Source organism: Elephantulus edwardii, unplaced genomic scaffold (genome assembly GCF_000299155.1).
Source record: "Elephantulus edwardii isolate Elephantulus edwardi_28Jun2011 unplaced genomic scaffold, EleEdw1.0 scaffold00158, whole genome shotgun sequence".
Lineage (NCBI taxonomy): Eukaryota > Metazoa > Chordata > Mammalia > Macroscelidea > Macroscelididae > Elephantulus > Elephantulus edwardii.
In genome coordinates, this window is record NW_006399908.1 from 7,275,474 (window position 1) to 7,299,156 (window position 23,683).

General features: G+C 40.5%; 1 protein-coding gene across 1 annotated transcript in view; it reads right to left on the reverse strand.

Annotated features, from left to right (window-relative positions):
• Nucleotides 1-23,141, reverse strand: part of PLOD2 (procollagen-lysine, 2-oxoglutarate 5-dioxygenase 2) — a 142,785-nt gene extending 119,644 nt beyond the window's left edge. The window contains exon 1 of the mRNA XM_006895120.1: nucleotides 23,066-23,141. The gene's annotated coding sequence lies outside the window, so the exon portion shown is untranslated. The remainder of the gene's footprint in view (nucleotides 1-23,065) is intronic.
• Nucleotides 23,142-23,683: the final 542 nt, after the last annotated feature.

The window sequence follows — 23,683 nt, forward strand, 5'->3', positions numbered from 1 at the left end:
CTTCTTTTCCTAATTAATCTTCATGTGGCTTGTTAGCTCTATTATCCCATTTATGCTTCTCTAGCTTACCTGTTTCATTTTTTTATATCTCAAAAGAGATTCTCACAAAGCATCCTCTACAATAGTCCTGCCTCATTAACATAAAAAACCAACAGACAGAATTATAAACATATACATAGATGTAAAGAATTACATAATTACATACTGTAATTGTGAACTGGATTGCTGCAGAACTCCTCTGCCCTGGAAGCTACTTAAGGATCTACTTGAGGGGCTTGCCAAGTAACCCATTATTCATCATGGTCACTAATGAGTAAAGGAGTACACAGACACTTTTCTGTGACACTTTTCTGTCAGGGTTCCAGTCAGGAAAGAGAACCTATCCTAGTATAATGAGCAAAATATAATTCAGGGGAGGGGGCCATAAAATTAAATCTATCATATTCCTCACAGAGCTACTTAGAGGTTTCAGCTACACTCTTACTTATCAGCCCTCCTATAGTTAAAAGAAGCTCTGCTGGCTTGCCAGGAGGAACTGTGCTGCCAACCACCAGGTAAATGGTTCAAATCCATCATCTGCTCCATGGAAGAAAGAGGGGTAATCTCCGCCTATGTCATTTACTCCCTCTAAAAATCCACTGGAGGGGCAGCTATGAATCATTCCAATTCAGTATTATACAACAATAACCTATAGATAAGAGGGACCTCTAGTGGCCTAGTGGTAAGCAGTTGCACAACCAACTCAAAGGCAGGCTGTTTGAATCCACCAGCTGCTCCATCAAGAAAAATACAGGAAATCTCTCATTTTTACAAAACCTACTGGAGGGTCAGCTTTGGGTTGGTCCCAACTCAAGAGCACATAATAATAACAGCAATGCAGGAAAACATAAAAAAGGGACACACACACACACACACACAAAAAAAGTTTCAAACAAGAAATCACTAAATCTATAATTACAAAGTACCATTACAATGGCTCACAATGTGCTCTTTTCTACTTTGATTTTAATGAACACAGTTAAAAATTGGACAAAGTAAAATAAAACCCTTCCTTCCTAAACAAGCCAGCATTTTTCTGCTATCTCTTGACCTTCTCAAATTCCAGAAGTCTGAATAAGTCCCAGTTGTTTCATCTCAGTAAAGTAAGTTTCATCCACTAAGTATTTGCTGAAAGTTAATAGGGTTGTTTATAAGATGAAAGCAGTAGAAAAGAAAAGTTTTCAGCCTCTTGGTTTTTTGAAAAGGAAATAATCACTAAAAGTCAAACAAACACAATAAAATTGTAATTAGAGGTGAGATTAATTACATTGTCCCCACATAAAATATAATCCAACAGTTTAGAAAGGAGAACTAGTCAGGGGAGGAAGGAGAGAAGATCCTATTAATCATCTTAATTTTTACATTTTACTACCTTTTTCCCATGATTTTCTTCTCTTGAAACTTGGGAAAGTATTTCATAAACACTGCTTTATAGCACAGCTCCATGTTAGAAAGCTGAGGCCATACGCACATTTCTACTACCAAAAGGACTTATCATAAAATCTTTATTTTATAAATAAAATCCCTGAAACCTGAGCAATCATTGAATTATTTAACATGTTTCAAGAGAGTTAAAGAAGAAAGTCACAGAGGGGAAAAAATAAATATGAAAGCATTTTCTCAACTCCTTCAGAGCAAAGTTTCTAAATAAAACCCCCATTTCTCCATTTACGTGCACTCCTTTTGAACTTTGAATATAGTTTTCTCCTCACTACTTTTGGCTACCACATCTTGGCTGCATTCACCAACACCAGCATCCCAATCAGGCAGACAGATACAAACGATGCAGAGACTCAAGTGTGTTTTCTGGAAGCTTCATGGGGATAAGGACTCCAGAGAGGGCAGCTTCTTGATCCCTGGATTGTGTTTAAGGCAGCACACTCTTGAAGGCAGTTGTTTAAGGGACTCTCTAGAGTCCTTCCAACTTTAGAAGAGTTAAGGAGTAATGTTCTTCTTTGATCAGCCTTCAATAGTACTTCATGAGTCACTAGTTGAGGTTCACTCTAAATTCCACTGTTTCAGCCTTTGCTGTATTTCTGAAAGTCCCTAATTACTTATGTTAAGTTTCTTTTTGTTTACAATACCTAAAGTCAGTTCTCTCTCCTTGCTGGAACCCAGACTGAGAGGTTTCTATTCAGACACACAACAGTTAGACCATGATGAGCCAGGCCAGCAGAGTTCTGAAACATACACATTTACAGACAGATACTCAAAACTAAAGAGATGCAAGTTTAAAGCCAGGGAAAATAAAGATAATTAAAAAGTAAAGACTACACACTATCCTATCAGTAGCTAAATACATGACAAAATGCACATTTAAAAACAATATTAGGTGAGTTTAGCAAAGGGGATAGAAAACAGAGCTAGAAGAAACACTGGCTATGTCAATCAGTATCTCCCGACTGAATTCTCTAGATTGGAAAAACAGGGATGGAGGCAAATTGTTACATCACCCTTAAGAAATTTTCCAGTTTTAATAAAATGATTGAGGGATCATATTGTGATAAATGGTCACACAGTCAGCCTCATGAATGAGCCAGCAACCTTAAAATAAGTAGTATAATTTCAACACCATGGAGGGGTTTGGGGGGTGGGGGGACAGGTATGACTGAAGCGATGGGGAAAGGCAGACTGTGAGGCCAGCTGAGGACGGCCGGGGCCTGCCAAAGACACTGGGGTCATCTCTGTACAGGAAAAACCAGTCAGAATAGCCAGGACCATCTTGCTGGAAGAAGTCAGTAGATTTAGGAGAGACTCTGCTTGGTTTCTGCTCGCTTGCTTGTTTTTACAGATTATTAGAGGACAGGTTTGTTGAGAAAAATGGTTTACGTGGTACTACTTATTTTATAGTTCGTGTGTGTGTGTGTATGTGTGTGTGTGTGTGTGTGTGTGTAATGTAAAATTTATTCTAGCTATTCTTGGCTTTATATTCTTACTTCCAAATGAAAAGTTAATTAAAATGCAAGCAACAACAAGGTCTGGCCAAGTTCTGCCCTGTTACAATAACCAGAAGAAAATCTAGAACTTAAATACAAAACAATCTTGAAACTGTTTCCTTTGGCATAACAAGTAAACTAATAGTAAGTTCCCTAAAGGTCTCTCTGTCTGTATTCTATGGCACTTTGTCTCTCTACTGCTTATCATAACACTTAGAATTCTTAAAACATCACGAATATTTTATTTTCTCTGTGCATTAAATTTATACAAATCTTAGAAACAGTGACCACCACCACCATAGCAAGTGCAGTTTTCCATAGAATACACTTCCATCATTTAGAACCATTATTCTTTTAAGGTAGATGTGTCTGAGTTAAATGAAGCCAGGGAGGAAAAGGTCTGATTATTAAAATCATCTGTGATCAATTGGGTGGGAAAAATCATGGAAATGAGTAGGAGAGATCCTAAATTACAAATAAAGTCCAGTGACGCTAAATAATTATTCAAGACCAGTAAGCGGAAGGCTTGGAACTTGAATCCAGTTTTCCGGATGCCACGATGTCTCTGCTCTTCCCAATATAGCAGGCTGCTGCCACATAAGGGCTTCTTTGATTTGTGCAATTTGTTTACATATGCATTTCTTTTCCTGTAGGATCATGGAATTTCAGCATGGAAGAGGAACTGTGCCTGGTGTGTTCTGTTTGTTTTATACACTTTAGCTTTTTTTATTTTTCCTCCACCTAAGCTCTAGCACAATATAGAACAGAAAAGGCTATTGTGTATATTAACACCAGCTGAATTAAATCTTGGGAAAATTAACTCACACATTTCAGAGTCTCACACAATCAAAAATACAGTGTGCATACTTTTGTAGGTGAAAAAATAAAATATCTCAAGGCGGGCGAATTTTTACTACCTAATTTCATAAATGAGCTTCAGCTCAACTCACAAACTAACATCTGGCCATTCCCTGTAATTTTGAGGTTTTATATCGCACAGAAGGTGAATGCCCGCCTTTCTCCCAAGGAGTCCATGATGGATTTGAACCTCCAGAGCGATAGTGCCTTTGGGTTAACAGCACAACTCCCTGCCGACTAGGCCATTAGAGATCCCTTAAGTAAATACAGACGTACCAAATAATGTAGATTCCTCAAAGTGATGGCCAAGTGATAAGAAGCTGCACTGCCATCCTAAAAGCACATGGTTCAAATCCACCAACTTCTCCAAGGAAGAAAGATGGGCAGTTTCCTCCTGTGTGATTTACTGTCTCTGAAAATCCACTAGAAGATCAGGTCTGGGTTTGTTCTGACTTGATAGTACACAACAACAACAACAACATGAGCCACTAGCATAATTGCAGAAAAGCTTTCACCTATTGGAAGTAAACAGGGGTCCAGTGGTTAAGCATTCAGAAGTTAAGCAACTGAAAAGCTGGCAAGTGGAACCTACTGGCATCTCCATGGAAGAAAAAAAAATCACCTGGTGATCTGCTTCTGACCCTACAGTTCTAGTCTGCCCTATACAAGAGTCACTATGGATCAGTATCAAGTCACCCATCACCCTTTAGCAGCAAGTCTCCAAGAAACTATAAAATCATCTACTGTCATGGTGAATAATGTGGATACGAACATATCTGTACAAATCTCTGTCTGTGTCTCAGTTCTAATTTCCTTGTGGTATATTTTAGCATCGGAATAGCTGTGTCACACAGAGTTTCTACATTCAGTTTTTTGAGGAAACACCAAACTGCCTTCCAGAGCGGTTATACCATTTTACAATCCCACCAATAGTGTATAAGAGTTCCTTTCTAACCAAATGCTCTCCCAACATTTATTGCTTGCTGTCCTGTTAAAACTTTGCCAATGCAACTGTGATAAAATGGCATCTCACTGTGGTTCTGATTTGCATCTCTCTTATTGCCAGTGATCTAGGGCATTTCTTCATGTGTCTGTTGGCTACCTGAATGTCTTCTTCTAAGAAAAGTCTTTCCATGTCTTTTGCCCATTTTTAAAATTTTTTTATTAAATTTTATCAATTTTAATGAATATTTACAGAGATTTTGGGTTTTCATTCATTCACTGTTGCACTACTTTCTCTAACCTCTCCCACCCCAGTTCGTTCCTCTTTTTTTCCCCCTTGAAAGTCTGTTTCAATTGTCCCATTGCCACAGTGCTTGTCAAAGCCAGTTCTGATTAATCTCCTTTGTCAGTGTGTCTTTTGCCATTCCCTATCACTCCTCCCTGAGAGACTTCACCTGATTTATAAGGAAAAGGGGACGGCGTCTTCTCTTAGCTACTTCCTGCTGAAAAGGGATGCTGTAGGTTTCAGGGTGAAGATCTTCTCTCACTAGTCTAAGGGTTACCAGTCTTTTTTCTTGTGGAGGGTCTGTTGCTATTGTTGTTGCTGCTGTGTACTGTAAAGTCAGAACCAACCCATAACTGACCCTCCAGCGGGTTTTCAGAGGCAATTAATCACATGGGAAGAGACTGTCCATCCTCCTGTGAAGCAGCTGGGGCTTTGAACTGCATGCCTTCAGGACTGCAGTGCAGCTTCTTGCCATTAGGCTACCAGGCCCTGTGGTATTCTATAAATTTTTGTTATTAGAGCCTTGACTGAAATGATAATGGCAAGTGATTATTCCCTCTCAGCAGGGTTTCTTTTCACTCTACTGGGGAAAGTCTTCGATGTCTAACCACAACCAAATGGAATGAGAAATTGTGCATTCACACAATGGAATACTACACAGCACTCAGGAGCAATGATTTCAAAAATCACTACGTAACTTGGGAGAGACTGGAGAATATGATGCTAAGTGAACTAACTAAGACAAATACTGCATTTGTAAATTATTTTAAAAAAATAAGATAACTAATAAAACATGTATGGGAATTCAAGGAGAGAAGGGATGGGAGCAGAAGGATGAAGATTGGTAGGGGGGAAAATCACAGGGTAGCACAATTTAGTGGTTGGAGGGAGGGGGTAAAGGAAATGGGAAAAATCTGATGGAGACCTAAAAAGATAGGGTAATGGTGGGCATAGTTCAAGGGTGATTTATTTTATAAAACACAGATGAGGGACTGAATAATTTAAAAGTGATGGCTAACAGGGTATTATGGTTATCACAAGAGTCTACAATTAAGGTTGCATAATGGAATGTACTTGGGGCGGTGGGAGAGGTGCAGGGGGATTGTGTACCAGGGAGGGAGTCTTTCTTTTACTTTTGAAAGAGAGGAGCGAACTGGGGGGCGGGGTGGAGAGGGCTGGGCGGGGAGAGAAGTGCAGAATGAATGAATGGATATCTAAATTCTCTGTAAATGTTCATTAACATTATTTTTAAAATAAAATTAAATTTAAAAAAAAACACAAAACACAATGTAATGATTGTATGAAACATAAGGTCAATGAAGGAAAGTGTGAAACACATACTCACAAAAAAACCCCACAAAAACCAAAAACCACCCAACTATGTACATGAATGAAACACAATGTATATGAGTAATTATATAGATACTAATAAAATAAGTAAATAAAAATGAGGACCTGGTGCATTCATATTTATCGACCAATGAAACTACTGGGTGCCAAGGCTGAGGAGGAAAGAGTTGTCTGCAAAGTAAGTGGTAGGAAGAAGAGGCAGAGTGAGAGTGAACAATGGGTCAATTGAGAGTTTAGAGAAAGAAAAGTCTGGGTGGACAGAGAACCCTCAAGAATATGCCAGGCAAGCATGCCCCTAACTACCTGACTTAAGTAAGTTAGAGTACTCCACACTGAACACATAATTTGTAAGTCTGTTCTGTTCTTTACTTTGGTGGTTTTCTAGTTCGGGTTCTGGTTTGGTTTTACCCTTGGTTACCTAGACAAATCAGCTCAGAAAACTTTAACCTTGTGTAAGCTTACTTGGAAGAAAAGGAGAATTGTCCTTCTCTAGACTTGGCCAAAGGAATGTCAGGGTGTCTGGGTGAGCAGGGCATTCCGGTCACAGTGATGGTGCCAGCGGAGGGCTGGGAAAGCAGCCGCCCTGCGAGAACAGGGGAAGAGGGATCTCTGAAGACAAGGGGCCTCAGAGCTGGCTGGGGCAGGACTGGAAAATCCCACCCAAGGCCAGTCTGCCCTCCACAAGAAAGCTCTCTAAGTCTTCCCAAATGGCTGCATCGGGGAGGGCATTTCAGTCTGCCTGCACACTGGTAACCAGTTTCTTCTTTTTATAAGGAACAGATTCAACTCCACACAGGCAGGTTTGGAGTTTAGGATTTGCTTTTTGTTTATTCGGTTGTCTGTTTGTTCCTTGATGAGGAATAGCTACCAATATCTGTTATACGGCTAGACTCACAAAGGAAGAACCTGTGAGAGAATACATTTAAAGACTAAATGCATCCCTTCTCATTTTTTACCTATACAATTAGTGTGCTAAAGCCTCATGAAATTTGTGTCATTAAGCCAATTAAAATATATTAGTCAATGAAAGAGCCTTATAAACGGGACACTGACTGCTGACGCTCTGAGACCATAACCTTCAAGAGCTTTTTTTTTCCGGTCCAAGTTCAGAACAATGCTGCAGCCTCAGTAATCTGAAGCTGTCAGGATTCCATCCCTCACCCTCCTACAGCTGAGCTTACAGGAGGGTCAAGCCCCGCCACATGATGTGCACTCAATAGATCTTTTTTTTAATTGGTTTGCTTACAACGTTCATATATATTGTGTTTCACACTATTTTTTTTACTCACGTTGTGTTTTATACAATCATTCTCATTGCATTTTTTATAAAATTAATCACTGTTGGACCATGCCCATTAATACCCTGTCTTTTTTGCCCAGATCTTTCCATTTCCTTCTCCCCTCCCCCACACCCACCAAACTGTGCAACCCTGTGGTTTCACCCCTACCCATCCTCACCCTTCCCTCCTTTTGAGTTCCCATACGTGTTTTACTAGTTATCCTTCTATTTTCATAATAATGGTCTTATGTAATATTTGTCCTTATGAGACTGTGTTAGTTTCACTCAGCATAATGCTCTCCAGACAATTATATCTTGATGCTTTTGAGGTCTTGGACTAACTAGAGGTGCTGAGGGAGAACAGTAAAGCTGCATGAGCTGAAATGCTTCAGGTTCTCACTAAAAAAATCATCAACTTAGTTGTTGTTGTTGTTATGTGTCGTCGAGTCGTTTGTGACTCATAGCGACCCTATGTACAACAGCCTTAAATGCCTGCTCTGTTCTGCGCCAATCACACTGTCTCTGACAATCCACCTCATAGAGGGCCTTCCCTCCTGTGCTGTCCCTCCACCCTCCCAAGCATGATGTCCCTTTCCAAGGACCCATCCCTCCTTGCAACATGTCCAAAGTATGTCAGACGAAGCCCCAGAATCGTTGCCTCCAAGGAGTTGCTTGGTTTAATCCTCTCCAGGATGAATCTGTTTGTTTTCTTGGCAGTCCATGGTACATTCAATACTCTTCTCCAGCACCACAGCTCAAAGGCATCAATTCTCCTTCTATCCTTCCTAGTCATTGTCCAAATCTCTGATGCATAACAAGTGATTGCAAAGACCATGGTCTGTTATCAGGCACACCTTAGTCTCCAGAGAGACACCATTGCTCTTGAGTACTTTAGAGAGGTCCCTAACAACAGACTTTCTCATCGCAATACATTCTCGCAATCAACTTAGAGCATCCACAAAAATAGAAGGATAGACCCATTGTAATTGTAATTAAATTGAAGGGAAAATAAAAGAGGTTCTCAGTAACTAGAGAAAAAGACAGAAAAGGAGGGGGTATTTCTTTTAAAGATTTGATAAGATAATTTTAAAGAAAATGAGGAAATAAATGCAAATGCAATTTTAAAGTACATAGCCAGTCTCCAGTATATCTTATGCTTACAAAACAGTGACATCAATATCAAAATCAATAAAACAATTAATAAGAGAAATGTAATCGTAACCAGGTTCCCCTATAAATTCTGTTATTGTGTCTTGAGAATGTCTGGGGAGCGTCTCCAGCTCTCAGAAACTGCAGAGAATACCTCAGATCCATTGTACAAATAACAGTAAAAACAAGTGTGAAGAACAAAATTTCAGTAATGACTGTTGTTGAAATGAAAAATAGAGAAAAGAGTTGATGTTATATGCTGTCGAGGCATTTGCTGCTCATAGTGACCCTATGTACAATAGCCCAGAAAACCGATCTATCTTGTGCCAACCTTACTCTGTCTCTGACACACCTACCCTCAACACACCAGTCACTGAGTCAATCCATCTCACTGACAGTTTTCCTCTCTTATGCTGTCCCTCCACCCTCCACAGCATAAGATCAAAGATGACAGCCTTCAATATGAGTTACAGAAAAACCAACATCCTCACCACTGGCCAAACACGCAACATCATGATAGATGGAGAAAAGACTAAAGCCGTCAATTGTTTCATTTTAGTTGGATTCACAATCAATATCCTTTGTAGCAGCTGTCAAGAAATCAAAAGATGTACTGCCTTGGGGATATGTGCTGTTAAAAACCTATCCAAAGTTCTAAAGAACAAAGATGTTCCATTTAAAGACTAAGGTGAACCTGATCCAAGCCTTGGTATTTTCAGTTGTTCTTACACATCAGTTAGTAATGAAGATAGGAATAGATAGCTTTGAATTGTAGTGTTGGTGAAGCATACTGAATATACCATGAACTGCCAAAGAGCAAACAAATCTGTCTGGAAAAAAGCACAACCAGAGTGTAGAGGCAAGGGTGGTGAAACTTCATCTCATTTAGTTTGGGGATATTTTCAGAAAGAACCAGTCCTTAGCAAGGGACAACATCAAGCTCGGTAAGGTTGGCCAAAGAGAGGCAGACTCTTAACAAACTGAATTGATACAGTGACTACCACAACAGGCTTGAACATGGTAGAGATCATGAAAATGGACAGGGTAAGGTTATCTAAGAGTTGTAGTTGACTTGACGGTACCTACCAACAACAATAAACCTATCTAATTACATTATTACAGCATTGCCTCGTCAAGCTTGCATGTGGTCTAGACCATCACAGGCAGCGTTGCTCTCACCTGGTACCTGGAATAATTGTTAACTGCCAGATGTATGTAAGTGTGCAAAATAGTCAGCAGATATGTCAGCACTCTCCTAAGTGGGAAATGTCAGATAATGTGATACCAGTAAGTGAGGGGTAGACTTTAACAAAAGGAGATTCTACTTTCTTTTCTAAAGACAGACAAACAAACAAAAAATCCTTTAGCGGAAATCTTCCCTCTGCATACAAAAATAACCTACTTTCTTGTTGTTGTTGTTGTTGTTGTTGTTGTGTTATGTGCCGTCAAGTCGCTTGCGACTCATAACAACCCTATGTACAACAGCCCTAAACCCTGCTCTATCCTGTGCCATCTCACTGCCTCCAACACACCCATCCCGATTACCCCAGTCACTGAATCAATCAACCTACTTTCTTAGTTCAAATTTTTAAAGTCATTTTTCATGAGAAATATCAACACTTACATGAAACAACTGCAGTTTTTTTTTTTTAACTGAGATTTTAATGGAAGTATATAAAGAACTTGGATTTCCATTCATTCATTGTTGCACATTTTCCTCCCTGCCCCACCTCCAGTTCACTTTTTTCTTTGGAAAAAAGTTCTTTCATTGTTATACAGTCCCCACCCCTCAGATCACTTAACTATACAGCTCTTATTCTGGCCTCTTGTCATGCCAATAATACCTAATCATCCTAGTCATATATTCCTTTTATACAGTTCTATTCCTCATCCGTTTCAATGTTGGGTACACTATTTATCCCCTCTTTTGTTAGTTTCCCACAAACATCCATGTCAGTTTTGCTTTATAACAATGGCATTGTGCAGTATTTGTCTTTTTGTGACTTTTTTGAGATATAAATGCAGTTTTAAATTATAAACTGTGTTTTTTGAGGATGCATTCTTGTGTAGGGTGGTAAATAATTATTCACTGATGTTTGCCACCATCAGAATCATTGCTAGAGGTTACAATACTGCAAGTCTTAACATAAACAACAACAAAAAACACCCCAATACACTGTTCACAGTTCTTTGAATTTCATAACCAACCTTTATTGAATTTAGGTGCTGTGGCATCAATTCCCACTCATAGAGACCCTGTGAACACAATCAAAAGCTTGCCTAACCCTGGCCATCCTCACAATCCAGCCGAACTTAAACCCATGGTTGCAGTAACTGTGTAAATTTATCAAATTGAGGGTCTTCTTCACCTTCACTGACCTGTACTTTTCTGAGCATACATTTGTCCAAGGTCAGGATCCTCCTGACAAAGCGCTTGTCTCTAAGGTGAATTCTGACTGTAGTTCTTCCAAAAAGATGTGCTTGTTCTTTAATCATCCCTACATGACTACAGTGGCAACAGGGGAAAATTGGTTCTTTAAATTCAGTTTAGTAAAGAAAGCTCTCCACAGCAAATACAAACCAGCAAATGTAAACAACAACAATAGCAACAGAATCCTTTTCACTTTCAAATCTGCCAATTTAGACTAATTTATGGCAGTGATTAAAGGAGACTGAAAATACTCATTAATAAATGTGCCAATCATTTCTTCCCGGGAACTCAGCCACATATTTAGAGAACCAAATTACCAGAATGAATGCAGGCTTTGAAGAGCTACGTATCTCCTTTCAACAGTCTTCAGAATGTTTCACTGATGTTTGATCACAAAGACACTCCTTACACGAAAACACACGTCTAGCTGGCATCACATGTTGTGTTTAAAACATGTAACAGAGAAGTTCGATGTCTGAATCCTCCAAAATACCACAGAAATCACTGGCAAAGTAAAAAATGAAAAACAGCTCTCTGAAATGCCCACAGCCAATTGCTACTGTCCACAATCGGGTTCTTACCAGTAGCGCAGCACATCTGCGTGAGCCAGAGCTTTAGAGGGAATGCCATCTCCTAAGGCAAGAGCTAACACACTTTTTTTTTTTGAAAGGCCAGAGAGTAACTATATCGGACTTTGCCAGCCATCTGGTCTCTCCTGCAACTTCCCTGTCACAATGAGGCTTCCAACTAGCCACATAAATGAACGAGTTGGACTGTGAACCAATAAAGTATTTGTTTTGTTTGTTTTGCTTTTTTTTAATGAACCCTTAAATTTACATTTTATATAGTTTTCATGTCATATTCTTTTTTTCCCCCTCAACCCTTTAAAATGCTAAAACACTCTTAGCTACTGGATCATATGAAAACAGGTGGCTGGTTTGGGTCTGCTGGTCTTGATGTATCCACAGCTTTCTCCCCTGTTTACCTAATGCTACAAAGTATGTATTTGCCTTTGTACCAGCCATCACTTTTGTTTCTCTAGATTAGATCATAGCTGCCTAGTCTCCGTTTCTTTCTAATAAAAAAGTCCAAAGGAGCAAAGAAGAGGGCAAAGAAAATCCAGAGAATGGTTGGGAGGAAGGTGTAGAGCCTGCTCTACAGCTGTTTACCTATGTGATAGATAAGCTTATGAAAGCCAGGGAGACATTTCAAATCTTCACTTCACCATCTAGTAAAAAAACACTTATAATACCCAGGCAAGTGGGTTTTAATGATGGGCATAATGACTGGCATTCCTGAAGGTGTGCTTTTATATCAAGTAGGAAAGAAGAGCGACATCCACTTCCTAAACAACATGTCTGGAAACTCTATGTTCGATAAATCTCGATGGTTGTGGAAGGGCTTCAGGCCTTTTGTTCATAAGGTCACTAAGAGTCATGCTCGACTGGAAGGCAATCAACAACAACAAGGTAGATAGAAGGAGCCCAGATAGTGCAGTGGTTGAACATTTGGCTGCTAACTGAAAACCTGATGGTTCAAAACAACCAGGAACTCTCTGGAAGAAAAAAGCGGATAATCTGCTTCCATAAAGATTGTTACTGTAGTGTTATGTGCTGTCCAGTTGGAATCGTCTCATAGCTGACCCTCCAGAGAGTTTCCAGATGCTGTAAATTGCATGGGAGGAGACTGTCTGTTTTTCTCCTACAGAGCAAATGGCAGAATTAAACTGTGTGTCTTTGCACTGGCAGTACAGCTCCTTACCATTAGGCCACCAGAGTTCCATCCATAAATATCACAGCCGAGGAGATCCCACAGGACACGTGGACTCTTAACATACAGAGTCTCTGTAAGTTGCAATTAATATGACACCTCAAACCAGGGTAGACAGAACAAGGTCATTTAACCAGTGAAAAAAGGGTTGGCCTGCAGCAATTCAGAACAAAGGCCTCACATGCTGTTTCATAGTTAAGCTGCTTGACTATGGTAGTCCTAGGTTCGCTAACTGGAGAAAAGAAGAACAGTAAATGTGGTTGGAGTTTTGGTCAAAGGATCAGCTCATGGTCATACTGATTCTATGCCACTTTACATAATTCACACGTGGTCAGGAAACTAAACAAACCAAAATGAAAATTATCTTCAAGTCAGGAAAAAAAAATTCAAAAACAGAAAAGGGAGAACTTTGCTGCAGGACCAGTGAGGAAGGTGCAGAAGCAAGTGGACTCTCCTCCAGGTGAGCTCACCAACAGAGTAAACGTCCAGCCAGCACTAAGACAGAAGCAAAGTGAGTTCCCTCACTGGAGGCCTCCACAGCCACAAAGAGCTTTGCTGAGGGACCAGAGAAAGTTCCCAGCCAGGACAGAGACAAAGGAGCTCCCTTCCCAGGGGGCTCTTTAGCCACAGAGGACTGCAGGGACCATAGAGGTAGAGGAGAAGCAGGGTGAGTTCTCCTCCAGTTCCCTTTCAGTTGCTCCTTCCAGAGCCAGGGTGGCCTTCCCAACAGTCCCAGAAGAGAGGGAGAGCTCATTCCCCTCACAGTGGACTCAGCAGTCACAGGGAACTCTGCTGAAGGGCCACAGGATAGGAACAGAAGCAAGCAAGTTCTCCTCTAGTTTCTTTCTCATTGACTCCCATCTGCTGCAAGCATCTCAGCTAGCTGGGGGATGACAGAGGAAATACTAGAGACAAAGCAAGTCTGGATTCACAGTGAGCTCCTCAGTCCCAGAGAAATTTACTCCAAGAAAGAGAGAATGGATACAGGCAGGATGACTTGCCCTCCTCTTTCCTACTGCAGTGCTGAGCTGTCCATCTGAGGCTAGTCTTGCCATGAGGCAGAGACTAGAGAGATCTTCAGGCAAAGTGAGCTGCCTGCCCTTCCCTCCTCTGGAGCAGTGAGCTCCCCAAACAAGGTCTTCAGATCCAAGACCTACTAGGGACCTAAGGTAAGAAAAACTCTATCACAGCAATGGCACATAAGAAGCTGATTACATCACATCCTACACAAAACCAAAGCAAGACTTCACCTTAAAAAAATTATAAAAACACAGAATCAATGGAATTTCTGAAGCCAGAAAGTGATAGAACTTTCTGCCACAGAATTCCAAGAACAATGTCAAGTATTCTCAATGGCTGAAAGAAAAATATGAAGAACTGCAGGATTCAACAAGCAAAAGCCAAGAGGAACTTACAAAAACCAATTCAAGACAATGCAGACAAAACAGGAAGCATCAGAAACCCTAGATATATAAACAAGAAACAGCAATTATGAATATTAGGATTGTCTCAGAAGTCAACATACAGGGACAGATGAGCAGAATTGAAAATGTAGCACAGAACAAGTAAAACAGAAGAGAGAGCTCTCAGTACCTATTTACTAGAGCAAAAGGCAAAATAGAAAAGGAAGGAAAATAAAGAAATCCTAAAAACAATAAAGAGGAAGAACGTGTACATAATTGGAATTCCAGAACAGGCAAAACAGCAGGAGAGGGAAAAAAAGACAATGAGAATGCTGTGGAGTTACTAGAAGAAAACTTTGTAGATATCATGAAGAATGAGAGAAGATACAAACATCCAAGAAGCTGAGTAAACCACATAGAGAATAGACCCCAAAAGAAAAACACCAAGGGATATCATAGTTAAACTCACCAGAATCAAAGACAAAGAGAGAATTCTGAAAGCAGCTAGGAAAAAATGAAGACTAACTTATAAAGGAGAGAAAATAAGAGTGTTGATTTCTCAGCAGAAACCCTGTGAACAAGAAAACAGTGGAATGACATATAAGCACTCAACACAACTGTCAACCGAGAATACGGGACAAAGCAAAACTTAACTATTAAATATGACAGCAAGATAGACATTCTCAGAAAAGCAGAAACTAGGGAGTTTGTAAAAATAAGACCAGTGTTGCAGGAAATACTGAAGTAAGGCTTTCTCAGAGAGGCTCCACAGAAAGGAGGATTGATCAAAGTAACCAGCAACAGCACAAAAAAACAACTCCACAAAATGACAGCAGTAAAACATTACCTCTCAGTAATTACCCTGGATGTGAATGTTTTAAATGCAGCAGTACAACAACAGATGAATTAAGAAAAAAGAAGAAGGAAAGTAAATTGGGGAAGAGGGTAGGAAGGAGGGAAAATGTGCAACAATCAATGAATGAAAATCCAACTTTTCTGTAAACTTTTGTAAATAACCACAATTTTTAAAAATAGGTTTAAAATTTTTAAAAAAGTTCCTTTCAATGACTAAATTATTGTTTGTACACTTTTTAAAAAAGGAATAAAACAAGTAAGCTTAAAAGAAACTCAACATACTGAAAAATTAAATTTCACAATGAACCAACTTGATCTCACAGACATATACAGACTAAAGCACCCCAAAAAGCTCAGTATACATTCTTCTCCAGTGCATAGGGAACATTTTCCAGAACAGATCCTATTTTAGGTCACAAAGCAAACCTCAGTAAATTAAAAAACACAGAAATAATACATAGCATTTTCTCAGACCACAATGCTGCAAAATTAGAAAATCAACAAGAGCCTGAAGGAGAAAAAAAGCACACACCTGGAAGCTGAAAAACATTCTGCTTGAAGGTGAGTGGGTAATAGAAGAAATAATAAAATTAAAATGTCTATTGAAACAAATGAGAATGAAAACACAACTTACCAAAAACTTTCAGACACAGCAAAAGTAGTACTTAAGAGTTCAATTCATAGCAATTAGTAAATCCAGTAAAAGGGAAGAAATAGTAAAAATCAATTCTGTAACCCAACATCTCCAACAAATAGTAAACCAACTGCAAGAAAACCCAACAATTTCCAAAAGAATGGAAATTATAGGAATTAGGGCAGAAATAAGTGGAATAGAAAACAGAAAAACAATTCAAATGATCAGCAGGAACTGGTTCTTTGAAAAGGTCAATAAAATCAACAAACCACTAGCAAAGCCAACAAAGGAAAAGACAAATAATAAGAGATGAAAGAGGCAATGTTACAACAGTATCAATTGAAATAAAAAGATTAATAATGGAATTTTAGGAGAAGCTACACTCAAATATGAAAACTAGAAGAAATGGGCAGTGCAGGAGACTCTCCAGAGAAGGCAGGTGGTGTGGGAGACCCTCCATCAGCAATGGGCAGTGCACTATCCCACTGCTGGGAATAAAGAAACCAGAGTCTCAACAAAACGGATGTATGCAAATCCACGTTTCCTGCTGTGTTATTCACCATAGTGAAGAGATGGAAGAGTGTGGATTCTCAATTTCATTCATTAGCTGCTACTGAGCCATCACGGGGAACCATGTGTTATGAAACACAACATCGCCCAGTCCCATGCCAACCCACGAGTGGTGGTGAAGCTTACTGGTGTGGTTCACAGGATATTTACTGGCCAACTTTTGCTTCCTGTCAGGCTATTCTTCCTAGTATACCTTAATCCAGAAGCGCTGCTAAAATTTGTTCGACATCACAACAACATGGTGTGGTGGCTGTGCATGAATTGCAATGCAAAAAACTAAACCCCAAGAAAATGAGAACTGAGGCACAAACAGAAACTTGTGCACTAATGTGTCATTCACCATCGCAAGAATATGGAAACCATCCAGATGTCCAACTACAAATGAATGGACTGAGAACTTGTGGTACATCCATATAATGGAATACTATGCAGCACACAGGAGCAATGATTCTATAAAGTACTACCTAACTTGAGAGGGACTGGAAAGCATTATGCTGAGTGAACTAACTCAGTCCAAAAGGACAAATACTGTATAAAAACACTACTGTAGAGTGAGTATGAGGAATCAAGGGGGTGGGGGTGGACAGAAAAGGGTAAGGATGGAGAGGTAGGGTGTTAGTCATAGGGTTGTACAATTCAGTGGGTGGGTGGGGTGAAGAAAATGGGAAGGATCTTTCATGAAAAACAATGTATTCAAACTTTATAAACAAATCAGTATAACATTTTAAAATAAATAATTTTTTTTAAAAGCTACCAAGAAAAAACAAACCCAAAGCTAAACCCAGATCTGTAAGTCACTAAGATCATAAAAGGAACAAAGGGAGAATATAAAAAATTTCCAGAAATGTAAGCTGAATTCAGAAGTAGCCATGAACAAGAGATCATTGCTAATGTCAGATGGATTGTGACTAAAAGCAGCTGTCCAAACAGAAGAAGGTAACACTGCATGGTTCAAATCAAGAAAGGTGAACATTAGGGTTACAGATGCTCTCCACATGTATTCAATCTGTATGCTCAGTAAATCATTTGAGAAACTGGACTACATGGAGAAGGCAGTATCAGGAATTGAAGAAGATGCACTAACAATGTGTTGGTATGCAGAACATACAAATTTTCTTACAGAAAATGAAGACGATGACTTGAAGCACTTACAGCAGGAAATCAAAGACTGTTGTTGCTGCTGATTGCTGTTGAGTCAAGCACAACTCATAATAACTCTATGAACAAAAGGTCTGAAGCCATTCCATAACTATTGTCCTTTATCAAAGTTCATAGATTTTCCAGATGCATGTTGTTTAGGAAGTGGATGCCACTCCTGCTTCTTCAATATGGGTTACATTAAGCAAAATGAAAACAGAAATCCTCACCAGTGGACCAACAGATATGAGAGATGGAAAAAACATTTGAAGATTCATCAAGGTTTTCATTTTACTTTAATCCGCAATCAACACTCATCGTACCAGTAGAAAGGAAATCAAAAGACGATTTATATTGGAATAATCAACTGCCAATGGCCTATCTAAAGTGAATAAAACCATGGATATCAATTTAATGACTATACTGAGCTTGATCCAAGGTATGGTTCTTTTTCAGTTGTTTCCTATGCATCTGAAAGTTGGACACACAAAGAAAGTAGAGCTTTAAATTCTTGTTTTGCAAACAATGTTGACTCTACCATGGACTGCCAAAAGGAAAATAACCAACACATCTGTCTTGGAATGAGTGCAACCAGGTAGGTGTCCCTTGGAGTGCAGGATAGTAAACTTCATTCTAGAGACTTTGGGCATGTGGTCAGGAGGAACTTCTTGTTGTTATGTGCCATTGAGTTGTGACTCATAGTGACCCTATGTACAACAGCCCTAAACTCTGTTCTGTCCAATCGCACTGCCTCCGACACACCCATCCCAATTACCCCAGTCACTGAATCAATCCACCTCATAGAGGGCCTTCACCTCCTGCGCTGTCTCTCCACCCTCCCAAGGATGATGTCCTTCTCCAAGGACCGGTCCCTCCTTACAACATGTCCAAAGTATGTTAGATGAAGCCTCAGAATCCTTGCCTCCAGGGAGCTGCCCAGTTTAACCCTTTCCAGGATGAATCTGTTTGTTTTCCTAGCAGTCCATGGTACCCTCAATACTCTTCTCCAGCACCACAGCTCAAAGGTATCAATTCTCCTTCTATCCTCCTTAGTCACTCTCCAGCTCTCTGATGCATAACAAGTGATAGCAAAGACCATGGCCTGTATCAAATGCACCTTAGTCTCCAGAGAGACACCATTGCTCTTCAGTACTTTGGAGAGGCCCCTAACAGCAGATTTCCCATGGCAATATGTCTTTTAATTTTCTGGCTACTGGTGCCAAGAGTATTGACTTTGGAGCCAAGCAAACTAAAGCTGTGAACAATTTTAATCTCTTCACCATCCATCCTGATGTTGCCAATTGGCCCAGTGGGGAGAATCTTTGTCTTGTTGACATTGAGCCTCAATCCATATTGGAGGTTGCAGTCCTGAAGAATGGGAATCCCAGAACACCTGATTGTGCTAAGGAGAAATCTATAGTTGGACCAAGAGGCAGTCATCAGAACAGAGCAAGGAAACACTGCATGGTTCAAAATTGCGAAGGGCGTATACCAGAGATGTATTCTATCTCCATACCTTTTCAACCTGTATGCAGAACAGATTATCCAGGAGGCTGGGCTCTATGAGGAGGAATGTGGGGTCAAGATTGCTGGGAGATCTATCAACAATCTGCATTATGCAGATGATACAACCCTGCTTGCTGAAACTGAGGAGGACCTGAAGCACTTGCTGCAGCAGAAACTACTCCATGGAAAAAAGTCAATATGCTGGTGAAGGTGGAGGGTCAGTGAAAGAGCAGAGGATCTTCAAGGAAATGGATCGATACGGACACTCTAAAAGGTTATCCAAGGTGCAGGACAGGACAAAATTCTGATCTGCTCTTCACCAGGTCACTCTGAGTTGTTGTCAACTCCATGGCACCTAACAACAGCAACTGGGTAAAAAATTGGTTCCACTCATGAACCAACCATCAATTTCATTTTTTTGCCATCCAGAAATTGGTTCTACTCCTGAACCAACCATCAATTTCACTTTTTGCCATCCAGACGCCTTCACCTTGTTTCTTAAAAATGAAACTCATCAATGCTAGGCTGCTAACCACAAGATCAACAATTTGAACTCGCTAGCTTCTCTCCAAGAGAAAAATAGAGTAGTCGCTAGCTTCTCTCCAAGAGAAAAATAGAGCAGTCTTCTCCCGATAAAATGGACAGTGTTGGAAACCCAATGGAGGATCACAATGGATTGGAATTGACAGGATAGCAGGTAGTTTGGGGTTTGGTTATATCCTTGGAATATTTTTAATAAAGAGACTTTCCCTTAAATATTTTAGTCAGTGCAATATTTGTTAAAAAAAGAATGAAGAAAATCATCTTTTGTTATTATCTGATGTAACTAAGTTTTCATTTTGTTTTCTCTCATCATCTTTTATAGTCTCTCTGGCTATACACAGGGCAATCTCTCTCTGTCCTTTCTTTATTCCAGACATTTCTCTGGAACCATTCTTGTCCTTCTCCACCCCATAAATTGCAGGTTTGCATCAATAGATAGGGACAGCCCTTTCCTTTTCTCCTTGAATATGCCAGAGAAAATTAAAGAGTTCGCAAATTAACATGCTTGAAAAATACCAGTCTTGACAAAAACAGCTGAAATGATTTCTTTCATTTTTGCCCAAAACTTGGTTTCTATCCAATTTAGGTCAAGGTACCTCAGAAAATACTCATTTGTTTATGCAGGTCTGGAGACCTGTTTGCAAATGCTTGACAGGAGAAAGAAATTTACATATGAAACTGATTTAGCCATCAAGAGGACTGAGACAGAGAAAGCCTCTATGAGAACATAAAATTCAGATACAATTCCTAGAAATTATTCTAGGAGAAAATGATTGTAATTAGCTGAAAGCCTGCTAAAATTCTTAGATTCTGTCTAAGCCAAGAATAACGTGGCAACCGAAATGGAATGACATAAAATATAGCATAACTCTCAAAAAGCAGTGTTCTCAGTTCTGGCCATACCACCAAATCTAGGCAAGACTATATTCCAAAAAATTATCTTTGTGATTCAAAGAATGCATTCGCTACTATATTAGAAAATGAAAATTTGCTTTAAGTGTTTGCTTAAAAAAATGGCTACTCTCATTCCAATAAACACTGTAATGACATAATATCCTATATATGCAGATTTTTGTTTCTTGGGGATGTTTAGAAATTTCTGGAGATTTGTTTTTTTTAGGAGTGTAATATCTGAGGATGGGGAGGTTATTACTTAAATTTTGGGAGTAGAGGCCAAAGATACTGCTAATAGCCATCCCTCAACCCTACCAGACAAAAAATTGCCTGGCCAAAAGTATCAATGAGACCAAGAAACCACGGTCTAATCCATTTCCATGCAACTAGCCTGGATTTAACAATGCACAGGGGATTTACATATTATAGATATTTTTCACTTAGAACTGCTGTTAAGTTAAAACAACTTAAAAGAGTACTGAGAAGAGCTTGATATTTACAGTGATAACTAAATTTCCTCTTTAGTTATATTTCATTTTAATATTTTAGTGAGGGAACGGAATACATAGGTATTGCTTGTCACATAACCTGACAGAACACTGACCTCTAAAATTCTCATAATTAAACTAAGTACTGTTGGCTCCAGCTGTTACAAAATAATCTTTTCCTGCATTTTAGAGGGACATGCATTTCCCAACTCCACTAAGAAAAATTATTTCAAAAATGGCTTCTATGTGATATTTTCTGAAAACGCATTCGTAACTGAAATTCTTTTTCTCTTATGTTGTAATCCATTAAAACTTTACTGTACAGTTCCATGAAGTAAAAGCCAGAATGCAAAAGGCAGGTGATTTGACTATAAAGTGTCAGGCAATGACAAAGTTGGGTGGTTTCTATAAAGAGCAAAGCGTGTTGGTAATCAAGTGACATTAGTGAAATATAATCTGACAATGAAATATGCAAACGTTGAATTGGTTCCTAAAACAGTAACAACTTGGAAGCAGAAGTGGCATCCACTTCCTAAATAACATGCCTCCGGAAACTTTATGAACTTTGATAAATGTCGATAGTTGTAGAGGGGCTTCAGGCCTTTTGTTCATAGGATCGCTGAGCCGTGCTTGACTAGAAGGCAATCAATAACAACTACAACAAAAGTAACAACAGGATTCCCTAAAAGTAAAACTTTATTTTCTTTTTTTAATAACCTTCCCGAGTGTTTTAGCAAAGATAAAATTTTTTAGGTGGTTTTTTTTTTTTGCTTTTATTTTAATGTCTCCATTTCCAACTTTAAGGCATTTGTCTTTTAATTTTATAGTTTTACACAAGAGAAAAATCTTAAATTATGAAAGTATTCCATTAAATTTAGAGCAACCAAACAGGCCTTAGAAATCTATTTTCAAGCCATCACATACACCTGACAAAATGAAAAGTGGTGTAAAACTGAAAAAAAAAAAATCCATCTCAGGACAGGTTTCTCGAGTTAACAAGGCAGGCACTGTTTGGCAGGAATGGACAAGGATAGGCAGTTCAGGCCTTTATTGTCTTCTTAGAGACAGAACCAATCGTAATTGGAGTGGCTGCTCTCTCCACCAAACAGCACTCTCTAAAGATAATGCTGAAATAGAAATCCCTGTTTTGAGATTTAATAATGTTCAAACAGAAAAGTGCCTAAATGCTGGTCATTTAAAGTAGAACTGAAGGGCATTTCAATGAAAGATCAGGTTTCAGGGAGTTGAGCACAATTAGCCCAAGAACCTCCACGGATTTCTCAAAGTGCAGCAAGTGGCACAAAAGTATGTTTTGACAGACATGGTATTCTGGGAAGTGTAAAACAACAACAAAAAGTAATGTTTTACATGAACTTTACTAGACTCTTTGCGGCAGTTCTGGCTTGTGCCAAGAAGAAATGGGACCAAGTTTAGAAAAAAGTGAATAAGGAGAGAAGCTGTGTTCACAACTTCCCCTCGGAGTCCCACCGGAGGAAAGCTGCCACCTGGGGGTAGTGCGTAGCCAGGTCGCCTTCCTGAAAACAACCAAGGTTTTGAGTGCCGGGTTTTGGCACGAGGTAGGTGTAACGGGGCTGCTTGCTGGGGCGCTGGAAGGAATGTGTCACCATCAATCAGAAAGTACACTGAGTCCCGTGTTTCAGCCAGAGGGGGAGTGGTGCCTCGTCCAACAGGGACTATCGAGAGAACCCCAGGAAAGGAGATCTGCAGGAAATGTGCTGGTATTAGGACCTGGCAACTTCAAGAGGCAACTCCGGTGTATTATAAGGGAGAAAAGGAGAGCGATCTAGTAGGATGGTTGCTCCAACACGTTTCCGGGGACCTGCACACCCCAAGCGCACTCCCGGGAGACAACCTCAGCAGCACGGGAGGCGAAGGCCCCCGAGTGCTCACCTGCCCAAGGCCGGGCGTGAGGTGGTGAGAAAATGAACCACCAGCAGAGGCTCCCAGGTTGGGACCGACGCCGGGAGCGCTTACCTGGTGGGATCCAGGAGGGATTGTCCGAGTCGGCGCCCAGGCAGGGGTTCCCGGGGCAAAGGACCAGCGCCAGCAGGAGCAGCAGGAATCTCCTCTCGTACCTCTCCATTCTGGGGACCCCAGGGTCTGCTCGGACTTTGGCACCCCCAGCAGCAGAGCACTTCTCGCGAGAACAAGGGGACCCCCTTGTCGGCCGAGGGGCTGGAGATTGCGGTGAGAACTGGCAGACCCGGGGGCGCGAGAAGCGAAGGACGCGCGGAGCGAGGGGCAGCGGTGAGGACGCCCCGGCGCGGCTGGCGCCTTATAGGCTCCCCGGGGCGGGGGCGGTGACGGGGCGGGCCGCGCCCGGGCTATTGGCCGCAGGCTGACCCACCGCGTCCCCTGGCGCCCCGCGATCGCTTCCGCTCACCCTCTGCAGCCTCACGGCTGGGGGGTGCGGTTTGCGCAGCTCGAACCCTATTTAAGGAGCTGTCTGGCGCTACGTGGAGAAGCTCACGCAGGCCTCTCCGGCTGGAGCAGGCTTGGGAGTGGGCCTGGGAGAGGGGAGGAGCAGCCGGCGGCGGGCGGTCCTCCCTTCCTCTCTGCAGCCCCGCATCAGAGGCTGCCAGCAACCTGGAC